The following is a 27,089-nucleotide window of genomic DNA, read 5'->3' on the forward strand; positions in this document are numbered from 1 at the left end:
CATTGTCGTATGAAGCAAAAATGTTTCTGATGATGGTAAGCGAAAGAAAGGCGTAGAATTACCATTAGTTTCCCCGACATTTCCTCGAAAACAAGCTTTGGAAGTCGAAAAAAGCAAATATGAAAAAATACATAAATTGAAAAAAAAAAAAACTAGTAAGACATGAAAAATACATTAGTGTAGCGCAATACTTATAATGGACACCTCCGCAAAAGTGTGTTCAAAAAGTTGGTAATAATAGGAAATTAAAAATGTAAAATCCTACCTGAAATTCAACTCTTTAATAGTAATAGGAACGACCTCCTCATTGTTTCGTTTATTTTTTGTATTTTTTTCATTTTCTTTTGTCTCCTTTGTTCTAATTTTACTTGTATAATTTCTAGTTATGTGTATACAGCTGCCTTGGGTGCTTCACTCCGGATTCTGCAATGTTTTAATTTTGAATTTTTCAACACATATGGTTTTAAATTCAGTATTTCTTTTAGAAAGTATGTTATATATATACACACACACAGCACATTGAGTACATGTTATTTGCCGTCCCTTCCCCCCCCCCCCCCGGATAAAGTTGAAATGACTGCCCTAACTGGGATTTAGATTTCTTTGCGATTTCTCCAGCGTTGTTTTGTACCCATTGCCCAAGGGGCCATTCAAGTATTACGTTAGCAGATTTTTAAGCATTTCTGACCCCCTCCCCCCTTGTCAGCAAAACACTGACCCCCAGCAAAATTTCTTCAGCAGCTTAGAATATTTCATATCTTCAAAAAGGGTGGTACATGAAGTAAGCAACCTTCAACACCCGCCCCCCCCCCCTATCATCAAAAGTCAGCAAATCCGAAACCCTCTGACATTCTGACGTAATACTTGAATGACCCCCAAGAAAAATACGGTTAGACACCAATTATCGCCAAAAAGTTGCCGAAAGAAGCGGAATCAATACTTACAGGACACATAGTATAAATTATAAGACATGAAAAATAATTTTAATCTTTGATTTCAATTAATAAATAAAAATTCAATTAAGCTCCATCGAAAATACTTGGCTCCTACCGTTTCGTTAATGTTCACTCCTTAATATTACAAAAGCTGTGGAAACTTCAATCAAATATACTCACAAGGTGGTTTCATACCTAGTGATGCTCGTTAAGCTCTAATTGCACTTTGTATTTCAAAAATCCCCATCCTGGAACTTTTCTTGCCTTTTCGATACTTCAACGCTTTATAATATAACCTATGATATCGAGAAGAGAACCAATCACAGCTTTCGTAATCGAATCAAATGCGTAATTGAGAGATCAAACGAACCTGTTCCAGAGGAGTAAACACACGGCCATTAAATTCACGGACTTACTGTATTAGCTATGGGCGGTAAGATGCTTGCTTGCACGCAGAAGCTCGAAATCTACCTCTATTTTACACTGGGCTGATGCACTCTATATTCATGGCTTGTATTGTGGAGTTCACCGCAGGCGCAATGCATCCACCGACATAAACCGCATATATGATATGTACCCATGTAATATTACTGTGATAGGAAATCGGTCAGTGGAAACCATTCAGCGGCTGTCATTACAATCCATGTCAATTGAGTACCGCAAGTCTGGTTTCTCATTTCAACTCTGGCATCCGTATTTTGGCATCAATAATATATAACATGGTGATAGTCATCGATCGAAGAAGTTTATAGAATCACACAGTCACCATCATATTCTAACATATTGATGCTCATATTTTGCGGCTTGAGCCCCCCCCCCCCCCCCATATTTTGAGAAGTAAAACTCTCGTTTGCCTAAAATACTTCTTCGAAGTCCAAGTTTGATAGAACAACACTGAAGTACAATATACAGGGTGTCCTGTAAGTGCTAGCACGGCCTTCATTTCATCAACCGTTCATCTTAAAGGTATGATTCCAATTTAAAAAAAAAAAAATGATGCTCAACAGGCGTTCAAAAATTACCCTGTACCAGTTTTGGGTGAAAATATAGTGTGTAACAGGGACGGACCTAGAGCTCACCGTTGGGAGGGGTAATTTTTTTTTTCACACTGTGAATACGGTGACCATACGTCCCACATTGTCCCTTACAGTCACGACGTTTTCTCCGTTTTGACTTTTTTTGGAAAAAAAATACCCCGATTTTTTCTATTTTTTCGTCACAGATCCACGCCTGGTGTGTAAAAATATAAAAATACATCAATTTTCGTACGATCCCCCTGTTCTTTAACTTCTAGCAAGAAAGTTGTTGTCCTGTCTTTACTGATGCCAAAAAAATATCCATGTTTCCAACTGCAATATTCACCGAGATATTCGAATTTGCGTAAAATGAGAAAAAAAACGCTGTACTTTCATAACTTTTTTCCGTTTTTCTATTGATATATTCATATTGATAATGTTCAGAGATATTAAGTTGAATATCGTTGTGAATATTGCACTTCGAAACGTGGAACTTCTTTTGTTGGCATCAGGAGAGACAGAGCAAATACTTTCTTACTAGAAGTTAAAGCACAAGGAACACCTTTTAAATTTTATATTTTTCATATTGTTACACAGGCACTATATTCTCATCTAAAACTAGTACAGGGTAATTATTGAACGCCTGTTGAGCATTTTTTGAATTGGAATCATCCCTCTACGACAGACGGTTGATAAGATAAAGGCTGTGCCAACACTTACAGGACACCCTGTATGTATACAGGATGCATAGGTAAGAGGGGTTCTGGTACAGGGGTTCACTGGCGAACCGTTGATCATAGAAGCGTACTTTCCAATTAGAAAAATTATCTAAATTACGTGTACAAATACGTCATTCATTCATATCACAAGAGGTTATACAGTTATTAAAATGGAAAAAAAATACCTTTTTACTGTGTTCAAATTCCCAATTAGAACGTTCTTGGCCTGTCTCTCTCTCTCTCCTTTGCGTGTTTCAACACTATTTATTCTGGTTTTTTTTTTTACCACCTTTTGAGTAGTTTTTAGAATTCAAATATCCCAGCGAATATTGCACACTTAAAATCGTGGATTTCTTTCTTTGGTATCTGAAGAGACAGAAAACTAGTTTCGAATTGGGTTTTTGAGCACAGTGTGTCCGTATACAGTATACGTGGGAACGTGAATGTGAGCTAGTCTCCTATTTGAAGAAGTCTGGCTGAGAGAGAGTCCGCTGGCTGAGAGAGAGAGAGAGAGAGAGAGCAAGTAGACCTAGGACACGATACTAACATAACGTGAAAATTCAGTCATTAGCTATTTTCACTTCAAAATATGGAAGAAGGATGGCAGAAAAAGTTTGGCAAGGGAAAAACAAGCCAACTCCCATAATATAAATACTTACGGCAGTATTTCTCAAAATTTCGTCCCCTGCCCGATTCATGGTTCACCAAGAAAAATTTAGTAGATGTTTTCACTTATAAAAGAACCACTTCAAAGTATAAAAAGGCACACAGATCGACATCTCCAGCTCGTCGCGACGCCCCCGAAAGCTGCCACGCGTACTTTGAGAAAAAACTGTGTAAGGGTCACACGTACAACTCGGAACACATATACCGATTGGTATGTGCCCTATACTTTATGCGGTGCTCACGATTTATCTTGGTCTTCGATTTGACATCCAAAATGACGGTGATATGCTGTTTCAGTCAGTGACGCTATCACTTCCACACACACGTAGCCAGTAGCACACGCAAGATTATCTCAATGGGGAGGGCCTACTAACTACAAAAAGTTGAAAAATAAATTGCTTGTAAACGCCACATGTGTGTGTGATCCTTCGACTTTCATGTACAGTAAAACCTTCCTTTTGCGGTCACCGTCGGAACAAAATAAAATTCGTCCGTAATAGAGGGGCCACCGTTAGCCAGTGCTTTAAAATTCATACTATTATCATTCAAGGGGAAATTATTATTTGGCCGTAAAAGAAGAGTGGCCGCATCTGAGGGGTATCCGTTATAAGGGGTTTTACTATAAAGTATAAACACTTAATCCCCGTTTACATAAGAAATAGAAAAAACGGATTCAAAACCTGCTTCAAGGATTTTCACTTCGAGAACAGGACTTTAACCCCACTTTTCAGATGTCGTCAGAAGTCGGCCGTTTCAATTCGCCGCGTAAAGGATTATACGAAAGGAGACTACACTTCCTAAGTATCCCCAACAAAGAAGGGGCGATTCCTACTCCCTAATTCTTTACCTACGAGGGTAAAAAAACACACTTCAAGCGGTAGCTAGAGCTCCCAATGCTACCTCAATATTGTATATCTAAATGGGACTGTAAACGCCCCGCTTTTCTTCTAGAAATAAAGTTACGCGTAATTGCATATAGTTGAATCCTTTTCCTTCACTCAGGATCAAATTTTCAACTTTGCTTGCAAACAAATATTGTGAAACGCTGCCCCGGCGCTACAATTACACGATATAATTAAAATTACAAATCGACGATTACGAGTCAAATAACCGGAGCTTATATTCCGAGAAATGCTGGGCAATAAATGTTAAATATAATTAACTATTTATATTTCCCTCTCAAATTTTCAGAAATGATCGTAACTGAATAAACAAGAAGAGAGAAACATTTCAATTAAGTTGTAACCCTTTCATTTGCATTACGTTATACGAACCCTTAACGATTCCGACCGATATTTGATCACTTAATTGAAATAGGAATACGAAACTCGTGTGTTTATACGTGTTTCGGGTCGAAGATATTCGGGCATTATTTAATCATTTTTCCCCTCAGAAATTTTCCTCTGCCGTTGACTTCAAGAGGAAAATTTACTCGGTGATAAATGTTCGTGAATTCGTTGCCATTCCCGCGTCGTTCATGTATCATTGATGAAGACGTTGTTCGTTGAATGACACAATTGCTGAAAATCTATTTCGGATCTGGGAATAACATCATCCACGGATTCATTGGGAAACGGCGAAGTCCGAACGAGAATCGGGAAATTTACAGAGGGGTCACGGAGAAATGATTGTTTTATCAATGATAATATTTTACTAATGTAATGGAAAATTATCATTTGTCGAACCATGGACATTTTCTGCACACGAGGGTTAATATTAGACCGAGACTTTTCCCTTTCTCCCAAACCGAGCACAACTGCAATCTATGGCCACCGATTGAGTTGTGCCGGGGGTATGAGTATGTGGACCTAACGATCTCAGTGGTCTATATAGGGTTGTGTGTGAAATTTTAGTGGTGCCATATAGATCACGAATTCTGAGTTAAGTGTGTTTGAATATTTGTACTGTTGTGGGCTTGTTGCTCTCTGTGGCAAGACTACTAAACCAGACATGCACCTCGTTCATATTCCTCTGCGGAACCTCTAACGAATTGGTACATGTTGGAATGGGCGTGTACGTGTAGTGAAACCTGGCGCGTGAAGTTTGTCTCTGTGTAATGCTTGTTATGTGTAGTGCTGCCATCTGCCACCAGTTTTGCTAACTATGAGTGAAGTGTAATGATTGAATGATTTATCGTTGTAGGCCTGTTGCTCTCTTTGGCGAGACTTTTTAATGGGGAGACCATTTTGGACAACGATTGAAAATTTCCCGTAATATCCTTGAGGAAATATGGCCAGCTTATTTACAAAGGCATATTTTTAGATTTTTACGTTACATTTTAAATTTGTTTAGATCGTAAATGCATTTTTATATGAAGCATATTCTGTCTGGTTTTACAACATATAAAAATCATAGCCCTAGTTATCACTTTTGCAAGGAACGGAACGGACCAGTACCATAACGGGTAAAAATCCATTTAAAGTTATCAGGATTTCGGATAATGCTATCAAATTTTTTTTTCTTGTTGAAAGTTGGTTTCTTTGTTGTTTTTTTTTGCGCATTTTGAAGTTAAAGTTTAACCAAGTATATATTATTTTCCCCCTGTAAGTTACCGTTATCTAGTTGCAAGACTATGTAGGAGCCTAGAAGGTGTTCACCCCCCGCCCCTACCTCTTGTTGACAAAAATTTCCGTACTTAATGCCGTAATCAGTCCATAGTATTCGATGTAATCCATGTACATGTAGAGCTGCTTTTGCAATTGCCTGTCTACAGTCCTTTAAGTGCTAATACGCGTTTTATCCTATCAATCGCCCGTCGTAGAGGTATGATTGCAATTGACAAACTGCTCAAAAGGCGTTCGAAAATTACCCTGTACCAGTTTTGAGAGTGAAAATACTGTGCATAACGAAATAGAAAATTTAAATTTCTATACGGCTTCAACTTTCACTTAATAAAGTTGTTTTCCCTGTCTTTCCTGATGCCAAAAAAAAAAAAATTCCATGTTTCTGAGTGCAGTATTAACAGATATTCGAATTCGAAGAAAAAAAGGAAGTTAATGGGAAAGACCAGCGTTACACGTGCGGGAAAAACCGTTTAACCGCATTTAACGCTGTTCCTTCCGAAAATTTCTGTAAAAGAATTTTCGAAAAACTGGTAAAGGGTAATTTTTGAACAATTTTTGAGCATTTTTTCAATTGCAACCATACCTCTACGACGGACGGTTGATGAGACAAAGGCCACATTAGCACTTACAGGACACCCTGTATATTGAAGGCAAATGTATGACTAAAAAAAAAGGTTTTCCCTTGAAATCTCAATCAGATCAGTTAGTTTCGTTCAGTTGCTCTCAATTAGTTTCTCTCAATTGACCACATTAAAATTTCATTTCCGGAGAGACTGAAACGTATCTATGACACTTTGAAACGTGATCTATGAAACGGGATTGTGTCCATTAAAAGAAGATCGTAATTCGTGATATACATTTAAACAGTTTCCAGCCAAAGGGGTCATTCAAGTATTACGTCAGCATCGAGGTGGGGAGGGGTTTTTGGATTTGCTGACTTTTGATGACAGGGGGGGGGGGGGTTTGGAAGGTTGCTTACGTCATCAACCACCCTTTTTTGAAGATATGAAATATTCTAAGCTGCTGACGAAATTTCGCTGACAGGGGGTGTTGTTGAAATTTTGCGGAGGGGGGGGGGGTCAGTGTTTTTTGCTGGCAAGGGGAGGGAGGGGGTAAAAAATGGCTAAAAATCTGTTTACTTACGTAAAACTTGAATGGCCCCACAATGATTAACATAAGTGCAAAAGTTTAGAGGAAAGGAAAAAAAAAGATGTCCCATTTTTGGCTAGAATAAAAAAAAATAAATAAATAAAACGGTTGTGAACATTTTGCAACCAATTGCAGTTGTCCCGTTTTACCGATGCCAGTTTACCGTACGACCCGTTCACCCAAACGGGATTTATGGTCACCGTACTTGCGAACAGGAATTTCTCGAATATAGTTGTAATTCGGTAATTGTTATCAGAAATGGCGAGTTCTGATGTGATAACATTGGTCGGCGTGGACTGTATCGCAATAAATTATGCACTGTATGGCAAAATATAAGACTAAGGCGTCCCAGAACTCAGAAATGAAAGGTGTGATGATGTAACACGGCATGGAAAAAAGTTTCTGCATGGGGACCTGAAGTCGCAAAAAAAATTTTCTCAGAGGTGCAACTCAATTTTGGTGAATACATTTTTTTCCCTCCTTCTCACCTCGGATTTGGTACCCCCTCCTAGAGTAGACAGCTACTACTACTAAACCACACATTGGTTCTCTAACGAATAGGAATGTGTATGTCTGTGTTGTGAACGTAACGTAAAGTTTATTTCTGAGTAATGCTTGTTATGCGTAGTGCTGCCATTAAATTTTATAACTATGAGTGAAGTGTTATGGTTGAAATTAATACCGTTCTTTTTCATTTTTTTGATGAATAATTTTTTTATTTTGCCCTTTGTCCTCGAATGCGGCGTCTCGTGTTGGTATACGGGCAGCGCCATCTATTTCGAAGGAAGGGATCCTTCCAGCAGAGCAAAGCTCGTGACGTCACTGAAGAAGGCCATCTCACTCATAGCCATTGAATATACAGTGGAACTTGGGTTAACGAGCTGAATTCGATCCGAACAGCTCTTTATTCGAATCAAACTTCCCAATAGGAAATAATGGAAAGTCGGATATTTCGAACGAATATCCGTATCATAAAAATGACTAATCAAAGAAAACGGCTTTAATCAATTATTAAACACAATAATAATTATACATAACGCAATAAAATATACATAATATAAAGAACGCCATAAATAAACATAAAAAAATATGATAATGTTTACAAATGAACTTATTGTAAAAACGACGAGAGAGAAAGAAAAGGACTATCGTTTAGGACGATTTACAGAGTCACTGTTGTTTGCAAACATATGCTTTTTGCGTGACTTTCAAAAAGAACCTTATCCAATGACACTTGCTTTTGCCTCTGTTTTAGGATTTCTGGGAAATGGTAAATTTCAGTATTCTCTCGTTGGACAGATTCATTGTCCGCACATTGCTACAGCTTTATTTGGCTCTTTCTCACTCACATAAACCATTGGGGATGGATACTTGATTTCGTAAGCAAAAGGTATTCACCGACAACTCAGATGAACAACCTGTGATACAATGAGTCAAGAGTTCTTGTGTGGGTGCTTTTCTTCTGGTGATGGTTATATTCAAAGCTCTTGATTCGTGAATATGCCTCCCTAATAGGCTGATAGAGCTCTAATCTCGTGGCTACCCATTGGCATATTGACATAAGGGTCACCTTAAGAGCATCATGGGCATCCTGGTCAAGGTGCCCTTATGTGGTTGAAATTATTCACGGCCTACCAGTTTACATACTTTCTCTTGAAAATCATATTGTCGGATCCAAATAATCAGTAGACCCTTTTATGCATTCGAAGGGCCCCCCCCCCCATTCCCGGGTAAGGCTCATGCGTTAAAAGAAAGTACTACAGTACTAAGTAATACAGTCGAATCTCACTTTAACGAATACCGTTATAGCGAAAAATCTCGTTTTAACGAACACTTTTCTAATCATCCCAGATAAGTTTATAAAGGAACAATGGAAAAACGTGGAATTCCTTTATAACAAATTTCGTTGTAACGAAGTGATTGCTCCGGTTTCTTAGAGTTCTATAACGGGATTTGACTGTATTATGAATTTAAAGTGTGAAGAACAAAAGTTCATGAAAATCATCTCGAGCCTCCAACATGGAGCCCTGTCTCCCCCCCCCCCTTTCGTGGGGCTGAGCCGATATGGGGGAAACTCGATTACATGATTGCTCTATGATAAGATCTGGCATAATGATTTATGGCAATAAATTTGTATATGAAGCTGTGAGTGACGCTCTCAATATACCTCGTTCATTTGCCCTGTCCAAATGCCCGCTTTCACTTTGCCCTGGGGCTATGATGCTGTTGCATAGGCAAAGATAGACTTGAAAGTCAGGGGGGGGGGGGCATGATGATGATGCCAATTCATACATACGCAAATACATTAGATCAGTTGGCTTTACCTTTGACGCTGGGAGAGGGGGGAAGCAATGCCCTCCAAGGCCCCCCCCCCCCACGTTTCTCCACCTATGTGCTGTTGAGACAGCGGTAGATTTTTTTTTTTTGGATAAATATTCAAAAATATGAGTTCCGTAGAACAGACTCATTATCATCAAGGGTTCCATGGAACAGCTTTATGAGTAGAGCTTGGATTTCTGTCTTTGCATTTTCAATTTTTATTTTTTTGCATACTTCGTTATTTTTACTTGATAGAGCGTATTTTCAAAATTGTAAAGCATACTTTGCATATTTTATAATTTTTGATGGAAGTAAATTTTTCCCGCTATTCTGATTCCTCTTCAGAGACAGGATTTTTGGGTTCCCGCCTCTGACGACCTCTCTTTCCTCTTCTTGTTACCCGTAATTCACAAAATTTCCCAAAACGTACCCCCCCCCCTTCCAACCTGGGCCATCTACGGCCAAACTCCCGCTAAACACCAGAAATATGCACGCCAACTGATAATCTTAGCAACTATTTTGAAAATCTTACTGCAAGCGCGGTGAATGTTTAGAGCGTTCATTTAGGGCAGTGTTTCCCAAAGTGTGCGTCGCGGTGAACTGGGAATATTGATCTGCGTGCTTGTTTAGGCTTTGAAGTGGTTCTTTTATGTGGGGATATATCCACACCAAACTATTCTAGGAACTGCAGATGAACCATGGATTATGATTATGTAAGGGAACCGCTGTTGACAAAAGCTTCAAAACCACTGATTCAGGGCGAAGATTTTTGCGCACTGAAAATGAAACGTTGTTGCTGATTGGTAGAGGACCCTGAAATGCAGGCTTCAATCAGCAATGGCATTGAATTTTTAGAGCATAAAAATACTAGCTCTTCAACGACACTGGTGTGTGACTGTGTATATTATTCATCTGAATCAGTGATAACAACTTGTCGGAAAAAAGTTGGTCAACGGAGGAAATTTTTTAGCGTTTGTGAGAAATTTTGTGAGTTTTTATCAAATAAAAAGAATTATTATTATCATTTTAAATTTTGTGTAATGCTTTTCTACAGCAAAATACTTGGCTAGATATGTTTACCTATTGATGAAGCCCATTAATTCTGAAGTTGAAGTTTAATTTGTGGGGAAACTTACTCAAAAGGGAAATTTCGGCCCGAGAAAAACCTTTATTTTCCCCCTTTCTTTCTTCTATATTTATATTATTTTACATTGCAAAATTTATACGTGTATCTGCTTGATACATTAAATGTAAAAAAAAGAGAAATTGAAAGCTATGTTATATTGATTCTCTGATACTCGTAGTGGTGAGTAAAACGAAGAGGTTTTTGTTCATGCAATGAAAGTAATGGTTCAAAATAGTTTAGACTGCATCAGTACATTATCATATTATTTTGATAAAAGTAATGTTATCTGAGGTAGGAATGGAAAATGTTTTAGGATACAGTTACAGTTTACAGTTACAGTTTTTTAAGAGCATAAATGCATTTTTAGAAGTTTTCAGGGCGTAAAAATCCTAGCACGACTTATATGTATCAAGGGTATCAACAGATTTCCGGTAAAATCTGTACGTTGGAAATCCCTGCACTAGACTACAAAGGGAACGAATTTCAATCTTTCCTTAGAGCTCGTGTACACTGAACGGGACAGTACATGGACGGCCAGACCTAACTCTGGTCAACACTATTGCTGACGCTGCCAACAGATGGCGACTTTTCAAAGGATGACGTCACTTTCCGCTGTCCTTACGAAGGTTTTTAACTGCTGGCCGATGCGAATATGGATTTAGGAAAGAAATTAAATTCAACTGCCCTTGCAGGGAATCGAACCCACGTCCTCTGAATTTAAGAAAGCCTAGTGGCCTAGGCAACTAGGTCTTCCTAAATTCATCTTCGCATCAGCCAGCTGTTGTTACAAACCTCCGCATAGATCTCAATCGTAAAAAACTGAACCCATCAAATGATATAAAATTGCATTTTTGTCCGGAAAGTATTTCCTGATGGCGTACTGCTGGAGAAGAATTTTCTCCTGAAACACGTACATTATTGAAGTTTACTTTAGTTTCCGACGTCTTATATGTATTTCTTGTTTAACTGTCCTCCCTGTTATTATTCTATGTTCTCCTTGATAACATTTACTGCTCGCGAATCTGTTCGGCATCCATTTATTTTTCTTCTGGGACTCTCCTACTTTTCGTAAGTTTTTCTTTTCCCTCCCGGACGGACGTCTCTGTGATCGAGATGTTTAATGAACCGGATTGATGTTGATGGGCAACAAAACATAAGGACTCCAGCTTCGTACGTCTTATAGGGAACTGATTTCATCAGCAGATAGTTTGTTGCATTCGGGAGGGAAAAGAAATGCTCGTATTTTATTTCCTGTTCCAGCAGTAGCTCTTCGTTTTTGCGTTTTATGTACTAGAAGGGTATTAAATCTCTATGTAGTCATCACCACCCCCCCCCCCCCCGTTGTAAAAACTCTTTGTAATAATCTGTTGTTTTTTGGAATTATCGTAAGCACTGGGTTACTTTGGCCCACTTTTATAAAACTTTTTGTTTAATCTTAAAGGTAATCTTCGGATAGTTAAAACATTTTTTCTAAATGACTGATATAAGAAACCCGCTTTCTATAATAATTTTATGAAACTTATTTTTATCTTGGGTCAAAGTAGCTCATAAGTTAGGGTAACTTTATCCCGCACCAAATAATCCTATTTTAACAACGGAAGCTGTCATTTCGACCACGAACCTACTTTGAAATGCGATTACCCCCGAACGGTTCATTTCAGATTGTTGAGAAATTTCACGACTTTTCTCATCTCGTTGAGGCTCTCAAATTCTCGAAGTATAAAAATTTTAGCGTTCCTTAATTTAATGGTAAAATAAAGTTCTACCCTGAATTCCGGTTTCACCGCTATAGAAATATTTAACTAATGTGATTGCAAAACATGCCAAGATGGGCAGTGTTCTTATGCGAGATTTAATATTGGAAGAGAGAACAGATGTTCTATCTTATCGAATTCGCACATTACACGAGGGTATTATGCATAATCACAGAAAAATGTGATAAACTTAAGGTATTTATCAAATTTACCAACGGCACCTGGTTATGCATAATCACCGGTAAAAGCAATAATTATTTTAGTACAGTAAAACTTCCTCTAACGGCCACCTCCGAACAACGGCCACATTTTGTTGGAACCGAAAGCGTCCCATAGACTCATTAATCATTAAATGGCCACTTTGGACATGGAGTCGGGTAAAAAATACGCATATCGCTATGAGAAAAATAATTTTCCATCTGATTTTTAAAATGTTTAAGAGATTTTCCTGCTCCTCGAACGGGGATATTATATATGCTATCTTTTCTTGGGTACAAATGCTAGATGGGTATATTGAAGACAGTAGAGGGGGAGGAAAAATCTTGAAGGGGACAGCAGAGGAGACCTGTTGTCAGCACTGACTAGAAATAAAGTGTTCCAGATTCTGCCACGAAGCTGGGCTGGAAGAGATCTCGTCAACGGGATAAGTCCAGTGGTAAAGTTCTGACGTTCATTCATTCAGCATTGACTAGAGGGGGATAGCCAGTTCACGACACTCCATAGTCCTGGGTATTAATTTTTTCAGAGGGATGTGTCAATCTTTTTTAACGAGGATATATGTCAGCTCCTTTGTCTTCAGCTATTGGATTGGATTCGGGAGCGCCCTGGAAAGCATGGGCGGATGGAGATACGGGGGGACATGCAGGAGGGCAATGCCTTCCCCCCATGCGACAAAGATGGAGTCGACCGATGTAATACAAATGTGTGTATATGAATTGACATCATCATCGTGCACCCCCCCCAGACCTTCAAATCAATCTCCGCCTATGCTGGAAAGGTAAAGTCCAGTGATTCCCCAACGTGGGCGTTAACGCCCTCTGAGAGGCGATGGGATGTTCCAGGGGGCGGTAGAAGCTACGGGTATAACATAGGATCCTATAGGTTAGATTGCGTTGGGGGGCGATAGGAGAAAAAATTCCTGAAGAAGGGGGCGATGGGACAAAAAAGGTTGGGAAACCATGGTCTAGTTCATAGTTCCAAACTTTTTGTTCCATCTGCTCCCCCTTCAACATTTTTTTGTTCCCGTCGCTCCCAGCTCAATCAAACCCATAGGATCCTATACTAAACCCATAGCTTCTTTTCTGAGTTTTTTGTCTCGAGCCTTTCCTGCTATTAATGCACGATTGCACAGGGGCTATTTTCATTCCTTCGCTCCCAGGGGGTGATATTGCCCACTTTGGGGGAACGCTGGTCTAGTTGAAGGTCCAGTGTGAACCAAGAACTACTATTTGGGGGTTGGGGTACACCGTCTTGGTCCATATCAGTTTTTCTCTCGTGTTGTTTTCTACCTGAGCACTGCAAGCCTGAATTTTAGAATGTCATAATAGTGCCGAAGATCGATTAATCAGTTATAATGATTGATGTATTTTAATATAATCAATTATATAACTATCGTAATAAGTTACATAATGGATTGCCATTTCACATGCTATATACGTGCATCACAAATTTTAGTTTCCTCTTTCCAGAAATAAAACTACCTCTCTCAATAGCGGCCACATTTTCACGATCCCGTTAGTGGCTGTTGTTGGGAGATTTTACTGTACTCATCAAATTTACCAACGACGCTTGTGTGTGTTGGTATTCAGCATAACCTGCGGTAAAAGTGAAAAATTTATCAAACTTACCAAGCGATAGGAAAGTATTCATAATAACCAATTTATCACATTTACCGGAACATATCGATCTTAATTCTCCAGACGCAATAATTAGCGTTTTATATTCTCATGTAACTAATGACATTTTCCATGAAAAAATATTATTCCCCCCAGTGACAAAAAACACAATAATCCTCAACGGAATACCTTTTACGTCAAAAAAACAAAAAATATATATAATAATAACAATAATAAGGCAATTATTATTATCAAATTACATACTAGGAAAAAAAAACAACTGTAAATTAATCGTATCAATATTAATGAAATGCATATAATATTAGTTTGTTTTTCATCAAGGAATTGCTTCAGCGTTAATTGGCTAGCATTCAACATTTTTTTTGCAATCTCTTTAGCTTTCTAATTAGCTTGGAGAATGGTGGAAAATAATAATAATAGCGTTTCGGGAATACAAATCATGGAGATAGAGAAAAAGAAATTGCAATTTTTTTTATTGCCTGTCAATGCAAATTACAATTTCGATGAATACAAATAATTACAACGAGAATTATAAATATGTATATGAATTAATTAACGGATTTTGTTTTTCTTAGTGTAAATGGAGGTAGCTGTCAGAATAAATACCGTAGTTCTTTCGTCGATAAAACACGTGACTCTGCCACTCTAAATATTGTGAATTCTGTGTGGACTGCGTGACATTATGATGGCGTGAATACAAGGATTCTCAAAGCTTTTTAGCATTAAAAATATTGATTACATTTCTGACATTATAAATGAATCTATCGCTCAACTATATTTTCCCCATCCTTTGAAACGTGGTACAATTATTCCCGTTTTTAAAGCAGGAGATGGAAATATCTTAAATAATTACCGCCTTATTTCTATTCTTCCTATCTTTCATAAATTAATCGAGACTGCGATAAAAAATAGACTACTAACTAACTTTTTTAAACAACAGTAAATGTTTGCCGCTAATCAATATGGTTTCGTCGGGAAATCGAGGTACCGCAAAATGCTTTAATAGAATTCTGCAGGGTTGTCTACAAATGTATTGACCAAAATAGACAAACTGTTTCACTCTTTCTTGATATCTCAAAAGCATTTGAAAACGTCAATCACGAGATTTTACCTTATAAATTATCTAATCCTGGTGTTAATGGGTGAAATGTTACAATGGTTCAAGTCTTATCTAAACGATAGGAAACGGAGAGTTGAGATAAATAACTCTTTTAGTGAATACACATCTATAACAAAAGGAGTTCCTCAGGGCTCTATTTTAGGTCCGATTCTTTTCATCATTTTCATTAATGATTTTTGTACGCTGAAACTCTTCGGTAAAATAATAACATACGCGGATGATTCTGTGATTCTCTATTCCTGTACGTATGTACATTCACTTAAACGACAGGTTGAACACGATCTTTTAATAATCAGTGATTGGTTCAATAATAACGATATGAAATTTTGAATCTCTAAAAAACTAAATTTATTTATTACAGCTCGATTGGGGATAGCAATTCAGACATAGTATTCAAATCACATCTTACAGACTGCTCAAGAAATGTCCTAATGTAAATAGAGTCTTTTCTTGGAAATATAGTCCAGTTAGGATCACTAAAGTAATCTGAGAATGTGCCGCAGGATAACTTGAGTGATGTAGAACTGCACTGGGGGCCGCTTTAGTCACTCAAGAGATCTGTAAATGTGCCACGGGCACAGCTTACGTGATCTGGATCTGTGTCGCTCATTGATCGTTTTTTGTCCCACCATGGTCATTTTCTGCACACGAGGGCAAATTTGGCCGGGATCTACTAATTTTGTTGTCGATTCCAAACGGCAGCTTTTTTTGTACTCCTCGAGAGGTTGGTGCGCTAACCCCTTGATGTGGGACTCCCTGCGGTAGAAAATTTTGTCTGTGGTCATGTCACCGTCTCTGTTGTGCTCCTGTGTCAGAAAATTTTTCGGACAAGGAAAATCTGTATAGCGGGTCAGTTAAGTGATCTGTCAATGTGCCACGGGTTTACTTGAGTGATGTGGGAAATGTCCCGCTAGTCACTTAAATGCTCTTGAATTGTGTATTTTTTATTTCGGTTTCTTTCCGGTTTTTGTTCATTTTTAAAATTTCTGCGGACTTTTTTGCCCACCCTGTATTAGGAGCGTCCTGAAGAATCACGCTAAGGCTTATTTTCTGTAGAATAGCTCTATATTTTTTGAGACATTTTTGAATGATTGTTACAAGAAAATCGACAAACAAATTGCAAACGCCGAACTTCATAAAACGTTTCGTTTGTGTGTCTATCGTTTAAAGTAAGCAAGAGAAGTTCAGTTTATATTTTCAGGACCATCATATGAGGCGTGTCCATCCCTACCGGAAATATTTGTCGTTTCATTCTGTCCTCAACGTCGAACTGTACCGGTTGTTTAGTTATGATAACAGCATTCATTGGGCAGCCGAACTGTCATATGCTGTTTTATTTATTATTAGCTGTTTTACCCACAGCTTCGCTAGCGTGGATTTTGTAATCTGAGGACATATAGTGGGGCAGCGATCAAAGCAACGAATGAAAAGAGAAGCGAGATGAGAATATTGCCACGAGCAAGGAATGTAGTACACGTAGTGGGGGCGTTTGATATAGCGGAGCTGAAACTCGCAATCGGCTTGGTTTTTTTAATTAAAAAATGCTCCACATCTTTGTATGCTGTATGTTTGTATGAATATTTGTTGGTTTAATTTTTCGTACACAACAAGAAACGTAATTATTGACGCACAAAAATCCAACATAACAAGCATTTGGTACGCTTCCACTATGAAAATATTTACGGTACGTAAAATTAGCGTAAAATTCAAAATATAAATCATTTTCCGTTTGGTTATAAGCACGTGCGTATGATAAAAGTTCCATGGAAAAAATTATTCATTATATACCTGTGTGTACTGTTTCCCTTTGATTGTCCAAACTATTTTGTAGTACGTCGAGAAGTAAACATCAACGATTCTGATGATATTTTTGACCTCACTGCGGTTTTTTTTCAAGTGAAAACCAAGCCCTGCGACGGCCATCTTGAAACCACATACATCCCAGCAGAGCAGCGAAATCATGATATCTTGATTCTGTTGCTATCATCGTTTGTCGCGGAGTTTCCACCCTGCTGTGGTGCGCGTTCCGTGTGTTCTCGTCTCCTCACTATGGTTTTCAGCCTGAAGGTCGCGATAGCCCAGATCGATAAGATATTCGCCTCAAGTACTGAAGGATGTTCAGAGGTGTCGCGAATTCGATAAGCAAGGTTCGTTCTTGTCAGAAACTTTCCTAACACAGGGGTCCAACAGAAACGGCGAAATGACCGCAGAAAAACATTGCTACCTCAGAGAGTCCCACATCTTAGGGTTAGCGCACCGAACTCTGGGTGAGTACGAAAAAAGGCTGTCGTTCGGCAATAAATTGTAGTCAAAGTCTAATTATCCTCGTGTGCAGAAAATGACAGTGGTGCGAGAAAATAACAAAAATGAAATGTGATCTGAAAATTTCTTGACGATGATTCCCCCCATCACATTTGAAACCCTCATGATTCCCTATTAGGGGTTGAATTTTGAGAAATCCCGTCTTAGAGTGAGTCTATATATTATAAAATATAATTCTGACGAAATTTCATATTTATAGCTTCAGCAGTTTTGGCTCAGCGGTGATTGCCCCATATAACATTTGAACCCCCTTATGACATCCTTAGAGGGGTTGAGTTTCAAAAAATCCCTTCTTAGTGAGCCTTTACATTATAGCTTCAGGGCATTTGGCTCGACGACGATGAATGAAACGGTCAGTAAATGTTATTTTATCTACAGTACATAGATTAGAAATAGTACATGAGCAATGGCTCTCTTTATTTTCTTTGATGAGGTCAAAGCATGAAAAAAATCTATCTGTTTAAACTTAAGCTTTCACCGTGTTTTTCTTCTTTTTTTTTGTCCAAGGATCTTGCTTGTGTATTAGCGAAAATTTAATTGTAATTTATAATTTATTTCAAGTATAATTGCAATGAATGATTTATTTATATTCTTATTTGATAATAAATAATAAAGCCATCATCATTTTTTTATGGTTGAATACATCCGTTGTGCGTTGCAACGACATACTAATCGCGTCGGATTAACGATTTTAACTAGAGCTTATTTTCGGAGAGTAGGGCTTATATCAAGAACATCCTGAAAAATCATGGTAGGGCTATTCCGGGGAAACACGGTATATGAACAAATTGAAATTGAAATTAATGAATTGAATTGACTTGAGAAATTATTCGCCGCAAGTATTAACGGCTCAAATTTTTTTCGTTGAAATGGAACTTAAAATTTCTCTCATACCGTGCATTTTCATTAAAATTGGATTTTATTCTTTTAGAACAGAAGGAGCTCTTTGTGTCGCTCCTATCGCATTGTGTTGAATACAATAACGAGATACGAAATTGAAAAGGCTTAAGAGCTAGAGAGAGAGAGGCGATGACTCGAGTGGCTGCCGGAACCGCTCTCAAGTACCCTTTTATCGGGACAATTTCCTTTTTGAGAGCGTGTACAGCGGGAAAAATGTTTTCGTTCTGCCTTTTATTGGATTCCATATTCTTTGTTTTAATATTTAATTTACTGTATATATAAATGCGTTGATGTTAGTAATTCAAGTATTTACATTATTGGTATGAATTCGATGCGGTTTTTCAGAAAGAAACACTCCTTATCGACTTCAAGTCACTAATATTTTTCAATGGAAACGTAATTTTTCCCAGTAATTTTGATTTTTTAGAGAATTTCATTCGAATTTTGCGTAATCGGGCTTTAATGAGTTTGAAGAACAATTTACATGCTCTGTCAATTTTTTTTATAAGCCGATATCTCTGGATAATTTTCGTCAAAAACCTAATTCGTAATATAATATTTTCTCAAATAATGTGCAGTCGCTTAAAATTCCATAAATATTTGAGGGGTTACGCGAATAGAAAACAAAATGTACAGAAAAACAAATTTTTATATACACAGAAAAACTACCAATTAGTGTAATGTAATTTCCACTTTGAAAAGTAATTTAAAGAATTTATATTTTCAAATGTGTTTTTCATTCAGATATTCCAATTTGAAATTTTTAGCTTTTATATCAATAACTGAGGGCGTGGTTACGGAAATTCAAATGAGATTCAAGATATAAAAAATGCGATTATTAATGATGTGATAATCGCATAATAAAAGTAAAGTAATTTCATTAAATCGTTGCCATTTTATAATTCGAAATAATGCCGTTAAAGGGACAAGGGACGTTTTCAAATGGAAATTGCTTATTACCGTATATTTTTTTTTTTTTGCTAAAATTGCTTTAGTGACATTTTAGTATCAATATAATAACAATTTCAAGTCTCTTAGTTTAAAAAACATGTGCTTAAACGAGCTTGGCGCCTTATGTAGACACCAAAAAGCGCCACACTGGAACAGTCATTTTTTGTCCCCTACGTCTCAAATTTCACAGAAAAGTACGATTTTTTTTCATTTCTTTCTGTAAGAATATATCAATGATCAGTAGCATAAATTTTACTGTGTGATTCTACTTTCATAATTTTGGCAAAAAAAATTGAAAATGATGATTTTTATGCCACAAAAGCCATTTTATATCTTTTTTATTAATTAATGTTTTTCATAAAACCAAATGCATGCTACAAATCATTGGTATATACCTACAGAGGAGAAAGAAAAAAAATTGATGCTTTTCAATCATATTTGAGACGCGGGGGGGGGGGCGACAAAAAAAAAGACCAATGATAGTTCCATTTTGGCGCTTTTTTTGGTGTTCACATAAGGCGCCAAGCCAAGCTTGTTGAAACACATTTTTTAAAGCTGGAAATTTTGTTATTACATTAATAGTGCCCCTTAAATAAATAAATCCGAGTAGGATTAATACAAATAAATAACTGGAATTTTTTGCCGACAGAATGTGAGCATAAAAAGTTAATTTCTTATTTTCTTCATGAATCAGGCTCTCAAAGCTTTATGGAATTTCGGATCCGCACGTCCTTTCAGAAAATTTCGAATAAATTTAAATTTACAAGTTTATGTTTTTCGTATTCTGTTTTTAAGTACATCTATGCTGTGTGTATAGGCCTACAAGGTGATTCCATAATTTCCCTTGCCGCATTTTACTAGCAAACCGCCGAAAAAAAAACAACAACATCCCAATAGCGTGTAAAACTCAGGTATAATTCGTGTAGCAAAGTGATTGCATAGTTATTAAATATAAAAATTCACTTTTTTATACGAGTACTCTGCCCTCAAAAACCTAGTTAGGACGTTGTTGCCCTGTCTCTTCTGAGGCTTACAAGAACAGCTTCTAAGTTTCTAAGTGCGATATTCACTGAGATATTTGAATTCAAAAAACCGAGAAAGGTTGGGAAAGAGAAACGAATTTTAATCTGTTCCTTCCGATTTTGAATTCAAATATCTCACTGAATTGTACTTCGGAAAGTAGGATATTTTTACTTTGGGGGAGACGGCAACACCTTTCTAATTGAGTTTTTAAGAACAGGGAATCTGTATAAAAAGTTAATTTATATATTCTGATAACTATACAACCCTTTGCAATATACAGGACATATCACAGTTCTACAGGTTATTTATACACTTTTTCCTATTGGAATTTTCTAAATCTAGGATCAACGGTTCGTCATTAATTAAAATGGGGCAACGGGAGTTATGCAAAACAACCTGTATGCGTACAAGGTGGCCATAAGTTCAACAGGTGTTCGATTCTGTATGCGTTGTGATACGTTCGTTCAGTTTGACATGGTGGAGGCCACTGTCATCTTCCATGTCTCTGAAGGCACAAGATCCTGTATATATCGACAAATTCTTCCTCTTCCTGTTATTTTATTTCTTTATTTTGAAAGACCAACCTCCCCGAATTGCACATTTCCTGGAGAACTGAGAATAGCACTTCTAGGGAAATTTCATTTTTTTATTCCATGAAATGCCACCTCGAATGATGCAGGAACGTTAAACTGAGCAAATTTCAGTCGAAATAACGTCATTCGCAAGAGAATGAAAGTGTGTTACGCACGTAGGAAGAATGTAGTTCAAATATTAGAAGCAAAGACTGTATTTCCATTTAATTATATATTAAATCTACAAATGTCTTAGCAGCGATTCAACAATTTAATGATTCAATTGTTACAGTAATACACCTAAATTTTAGTAATAAAATAATGAACAATATGTAAATTTTCATTCCATTTGTGCCCAGTCCCCTAAACACAGAAATTTTCTAGCCAACACAAACTTGCCAAGAAAACAATAATTCGTAAAAAAAAAAAACCACAACTTCACATCTCCAATATCTTGATATATATCATACATATGTAGAAATCTTAAATGTTATTCAACGACTTCTCGGAGCAGTGTTTACATATCAGTAATTGGAATTTTTAACACACAATTTGCCATGCGAAGGTTTTCTTTCCATTTTTATACTTACATAATCCTTTAGAAAATTTATAACATTTTAAGTAGCCGCACGTCTTTTTAAGACATTTTATAGGTAAAAGTATGCTTTCAAAGTCAACAACTGCAGCAATATCCAGTGCAAATACTAGTCAGAACAGCCTGTATCTTACGGAAACGACGATAGCTGCTGCTGTTATGGAAATAATGTGACCGGCTATGAGAAATGTAACATACCGGCTTTTGAAATAGTGATGAAATCTTGAACAACATAGGCTTTGCAAAAAAGACAACCATAAAATTGCAGAACGTTTTAACCATTTCATTAAACCGCATAGAAAGCGGTTTTTTTTTCTACCTATGTACGTCTCTTTATCATACTGAGATAAACATTTCATGGGAACATACGGCCAGATAAAAAGTCTACCGAGATTTATCCAGTCTGGCTCTGTATCATAATTCGTATGTTCCGAGTATTTAAACTGTTCAATATGGTTCATCAAAAGAAGAATTTCATGCATCCTTATGTATTTTGCAACCAAATTAACTTCTGATCGTTCAATAAAAGACCCATTAATTTTTATGAGTAAGTTGAGTTAGAAAAAAAAACATGAATAGGAATTTATATAAAACCTTAGAATGTCATAATTTACATCTGTCATATTTTGCCACACATGAGACGTAATAACGTGTGTTCATCGTGCGGTTACGAACTATATTCTTCTGTTCAAGTTGCAGTCAAACTGACGAGAGATTGGTAACTTGAACGCAACATCTTCTGATAGCAGCACTTGAACGTCTTATACATAATCTATGCAAATTCCAGCAACAAACCGTATGTTTCACAAAACGTCTGGCAGCACAGAAGCGGCGTTAAAGTTGCGTGAACGCCATTCAGAGGTTGGTCGTTGTAAATTGCTTTAGCATAACTCCACGATCACCAACCGAGCACTCCTCAGCCACCGAACGGATGTTCAAGCTATAATAAGGAGGAGGAGGAGGAGGCTCTGCGCACAGAGCTATACCCTATTAGGCTTAGTTGTACCATACGGGCAATTAGAAAGGCGGAGGTGGGAAATTTATTACGAGGGAATTTGACAGCTCAAGTTTCGATCATACAACGCGATTCTCTCAAGTATGAATTACCACACGAACATCGTTTTATGCTCTCTCTCTCTCTCTCTCTCTCTCTCTCTCAGTGTCTTGCGAAGCGTTATTGCTGGTAAGCAGAGAGAGACACGATGGCGTAAATTATGGATTGCCACTTGTGCGGGTGAAACGTAAGTACAACCAGGAATTTATGTAATGGTTGAGGAGGAGGAGGCATTCCTCTGTGGCACCTCCCTTGACCCGAATCACAATGACTATGATGATGATGATGATCGCCATACGCCACTGCCGCGAATGAATAGCGTCAAGTTCTGTACGGATATTTCGTGGGCTATTGTTTTCAACTCTTCCCCCCACTAACTTGATGTTAATGACGCCGCATTATTGAATTTCTGTTATGGAAATGAGAAAAGAGGCGTGGATATATTATTATTCACTTTTTTTTCTCCTCTCTTCTGTGGTAGGCTTAATGGTCATTAGTTCACTGAAACGTGTAGGACAGTGAAGGTGGGGGAAATATTTTCACTAACCATGAACGGGAAGACTATTTTTCGGCTCGCTTAGGCTTTGGAACATACGTACAAGCAGACAACCCATGACCCGCTGGCCAAATGTGGCCCGCTTAGTCATCTGATGTAACTCGTGATCTAAAAGAAATGATTTCGGGAAAAAATTAAGTACTAACCCGCGGCAAGGTTACAGATCCTTCAAGCGGCCCGTGGCACAGGTCCTTAAGTGGTCTGCTGAAAAGTTACAGAACACTTTAGCGATCTGTTATCCAGACCATATAGTGTCTCACGACCCATTCGCCGATCACCAACGTGATCTGGGGCAGAGTTCTTGATACTTAAAACGATCCGCGGTATATTTTAAGATCACTTAAAAGTCACCTGTGCGGTGCTGTCCCAAATCAATTAAATGGCCGTTGACGCATTTCAAACCAATGAAGTATCCAGGTTGAGTTATCATAGTGTCGGACTCGCATCGCGAGGATCCGTGCTCGAACCCCACCGTCGCCACAGTAGTGGTCGGCTGAAGTTGGTTTTCTGTGGTTCCCAACTTCAACACGCGAATACGACAGTACCGATTTAGAATGAAATGACTATCAGGCGGTCGAATTCGGTGCAAGTGACGACCGCTTAGGGGTCATTCAAGCATTGCGTCAGCACCAAAGGGGGGTTCCGGATTTGCTGACTTTTGATGACAACGGGGGAGGGGGGTTTGAATGTTGCTTACGGCATCAACCACCCATTTTTGAAGATATGAAATATTCAAAGCTGCTGACGGGGGGGGGGGGGGGGAGTCAGTGTTTTGCTGACAAGGGGGGGGGGGTCAAAATGGCTGAAAATCTGCTTACGTAATACTTCAATAGCCCCTTAACTCTGCTGTTAGAGCCGAGGTAGAGAGGAATGATGTCAGTCTTCCTCTTCCCGTAAAAGGTACATTGTCTACGTAGGTACAGAGTGATACAAAACACACCTTTACAATCTAAATTTACGTAAGTAATGAATTTGTGCCAGTTCTTTGACACACGGTCTGAAATGAATTTGAAAGTCCCTCTAAACCAGCGGTTCTCAACCTTTTTTGACTCGCGGTGCCCTTATAAGTATAAAAATTCTATGGCGGAGCCCCGTATAGGCCAATTTTTTAATTATTCATCGAAGTTACTGATTTATTTTTACTATTTATAAATATTTATAATCACTTTTTTTAATTTTGCTGTTTTTTTAAATTTTCCTCGAGCGGCCGCTGAGACCCTGGAAGGTGCACAAGGACTCCTCGGAGAACCGGTTGAGAACCGCTGCTCTAAACGAAAGCCAATGCTTATAGAGCAGTGGTTCTTAACCGGGGGTGCGGCAAAAGAATTTTTGAGGTTGTGAAATGGGAAAACACAGTACGTTACAACTGCTAGAACGAGCGCGCGGTTTCACGCTGGAATAACTTCACAGGGCTGGCATCCGCGCCTTTTACTCACTGTAATGTGACGCAGATTTGCATGAAGTTTCGTCTTTTTCTCCCTGGTTACATTTGCATGCATGGCATGTTCTTTTCCTCATGATAAATTTCAACCGGAATGCCATTTTAACGTTTGCGGAGCGGCTGTTTCGAAACGCGCTAGCGCGTTTGTGTTTCATGTTAGACCATTCATTCTTCGATGAAAATTGTTTGTATTGGTGTGTGCTATCACCTCTTAAAGTTTTTCCCATCTTTTCTGAAACCCTGTATATATATATATATATATATATATATATTCCAGTTTCTTTTTATCATTATTATTTCCGTATTTCCGCGACAGGTTGTTTTTCTATTTTCCTATTTCTGCTTGTACAATCGAATCCCGTTATAACGAACTCCAAGGGACTAGAGAAATCGCTTCTTCATAATAAAATTTCGTTATAAATGAATTTAAGGTTTTTATATTGTTCCTATGTAAACTTATCTGAGGGGGATTAGGAAAGTGTTCGTTAAAACGAGATTTTCGCTATAACGGTATTCGTTAAAGCGGGATTCAACTGTACTATATCAGATGGCTGTAGCCTACATTGTTGACTAGTGGTAGAGTGCTTGCCTAGCCCCAATCGCAAATTTGATGGTGATTGTGTGTTCGAACCAAGATTCTCTGAACCAAACCTATTATTCGATTCCATTCAATTTGCATGTCTGAGTTTGATTGCCATTTACCTTTCACCAAAGACAACTGAAAAAAAAGAAAGAATTTTTGTACGCAGTGTAAGGGTTAACAGCATTTTCTATCGTGATGGGTTGGGACCACCGCTCATACGCATAATATCCGAGATGTCGGGATAACCGATGCCGTATTAACCGAGTTTTACTGCACCGAATCATTGATTACTCACTTTAAATAAACGTTCAGTATTTCCTCTTGAAAATGTTTCTTATAGAGGAATCCCCCGAGACGGAAACATATTCATAATTATCCACCATTCACAAACTAGTAAATTAACACTGAAAAGTAGTTTTTCCCAGTTTTTATAAAAATAATAGTCCATACATTTTTAAATACTGCAGGAAAATTGAAGATACATTATAAAGCTCTTTCACATGCATATTCATGTTATAGGAATACATAATGATAAGTTGCTTCTCAATAAGATCCTCGAGGGAAAGGAACTTCTTAAAAAAATAATGAGCATATATACAGAGGCTTTAATTTTGCATACCAGAGAAAATTTACGCTTATTTTAATGTTGATAATACTACTAGAAACAAGTTGTGATGTAAATATATCCCCCCCCCCCACACACACACACCACCACCACCAAAACATGCATGTAAAGAAGAGTTTTGAAAATATTATTCATTCTTTGTCCATATTTTTATTAATATTTTTTATTTGCTTTATAGGTTGCTTGCATATGGAGCATCGGAAACTGATACTTTGGTGGCTCACGTTCCAGAAATAAAGTGAAAGGTAAATTAAGATTATGTTTGATATTTTCGTAGAGTTATTTGTTGATGAGATTGCACCAAAAATCTCTCCGTGTATCATTATGTTACGGTAAAGTATGATAAATCGGAAATTATATATGCATAATCGTCAAGCGTCTGGTTAAGTTTGAGACCATGCTAAAAATCAATCTGTGTATCGTCATGTTACGGTAGATTGCATTAAATCGTCGATTATGCATATCAACCAGTAATTATGCATAATCGCCAATCGTCTGGTTAAGTTTTAGATCGTGCCAAAAATCTATCTGTGCATCGTTATGTTACGGTAGAATGTGATAAATAGGTAATTATGCTTAGTAACCGGTGATTATCGTTAATTGCCAATCATTTCGGTAAGTGTGAGACCATGCCGAAAATCCATCTGTGAATCGTTATGTCCCGCTAAAATGAGATAAATCGGTGATTATGCATTATCGTCAATCGTCTCGGTAAGTTTGATAAATTCATCATGCCAACACCCAGGCGCAGCAGCATATAGCGAATTTTAGCAGGAAAAAAATATTTTCTCAAAAACTAATGCATAGTTTTTGAAAATTCTTTTTGATTCAAGTCAAAAATGTAGATCCACACATTTTGAGAATTATAAAGAAATATCAATAACATTCGGTAACTTTAAAATAATTGTAACACGATTACACGTTTTTTTCCCTTACAATCCTCTGCATTTTAAAGCCAAAATTACTTTTTTAAAAAATAATTTCTTTTCAGTTTTTTCTGATATTTGTTATTTGTTTGTTCTCAAAAAATGATATTTTTCCTCATATTCAAAACGAAAAATATTGAAACAAATAATTATACCAAACTATTTAGAACAAAATACCATAGCGAAAATATTTCTTTTTGGAGCACTTAATTCAATGTTTCGCTCGCGAAAAGCAAGCTTTTCATTCTGAAAAAATGTGGTTTTTTTTTGTCCATCATTTCAACAATAAAATAGTGAATTGCAAAACCTAGTTTGTA

General features: G+C 37.5%; 1 protein-coding gene across 1 annotated transcript in view; it reads left to right on the forward strand.

Annotated features, from left to right (window-relative positions):
- LOC149087721 (uncharacterized) overlaps positions 1–27,089 on the forward strand; it is a 468,106-nt gene that overhangs the window by 72,354 nt on the left and 368,663 nt on the right. The window contains exon 2 of the mRNA XM_089231605.1: positions 26,025–26,091. The gene's annotated coding sequence lies outside the window, so the exon portion shown is untranslated. The remainder of the gene's footprint in view (positions 1–26,024; positions 26,092–27,089) is intronic.

Source organism: Pholcus phalangioides, unplaced genomic scaffold (genome assembly GCF_987345545.1).
Source record: "Pholcus phalangioides strain wild (caught in Gottingen) unplaced genomic scaffold, Ppha-v1.0 ptg000004l_1, whole genome shotgun sequence".
Classification (NCBI taxonomy): Eukaryota; Metazoa; Arthropoda; class Arachnida; order Araneae; family Pholcidae; genus Pholcus; species Pholcus phalangioides.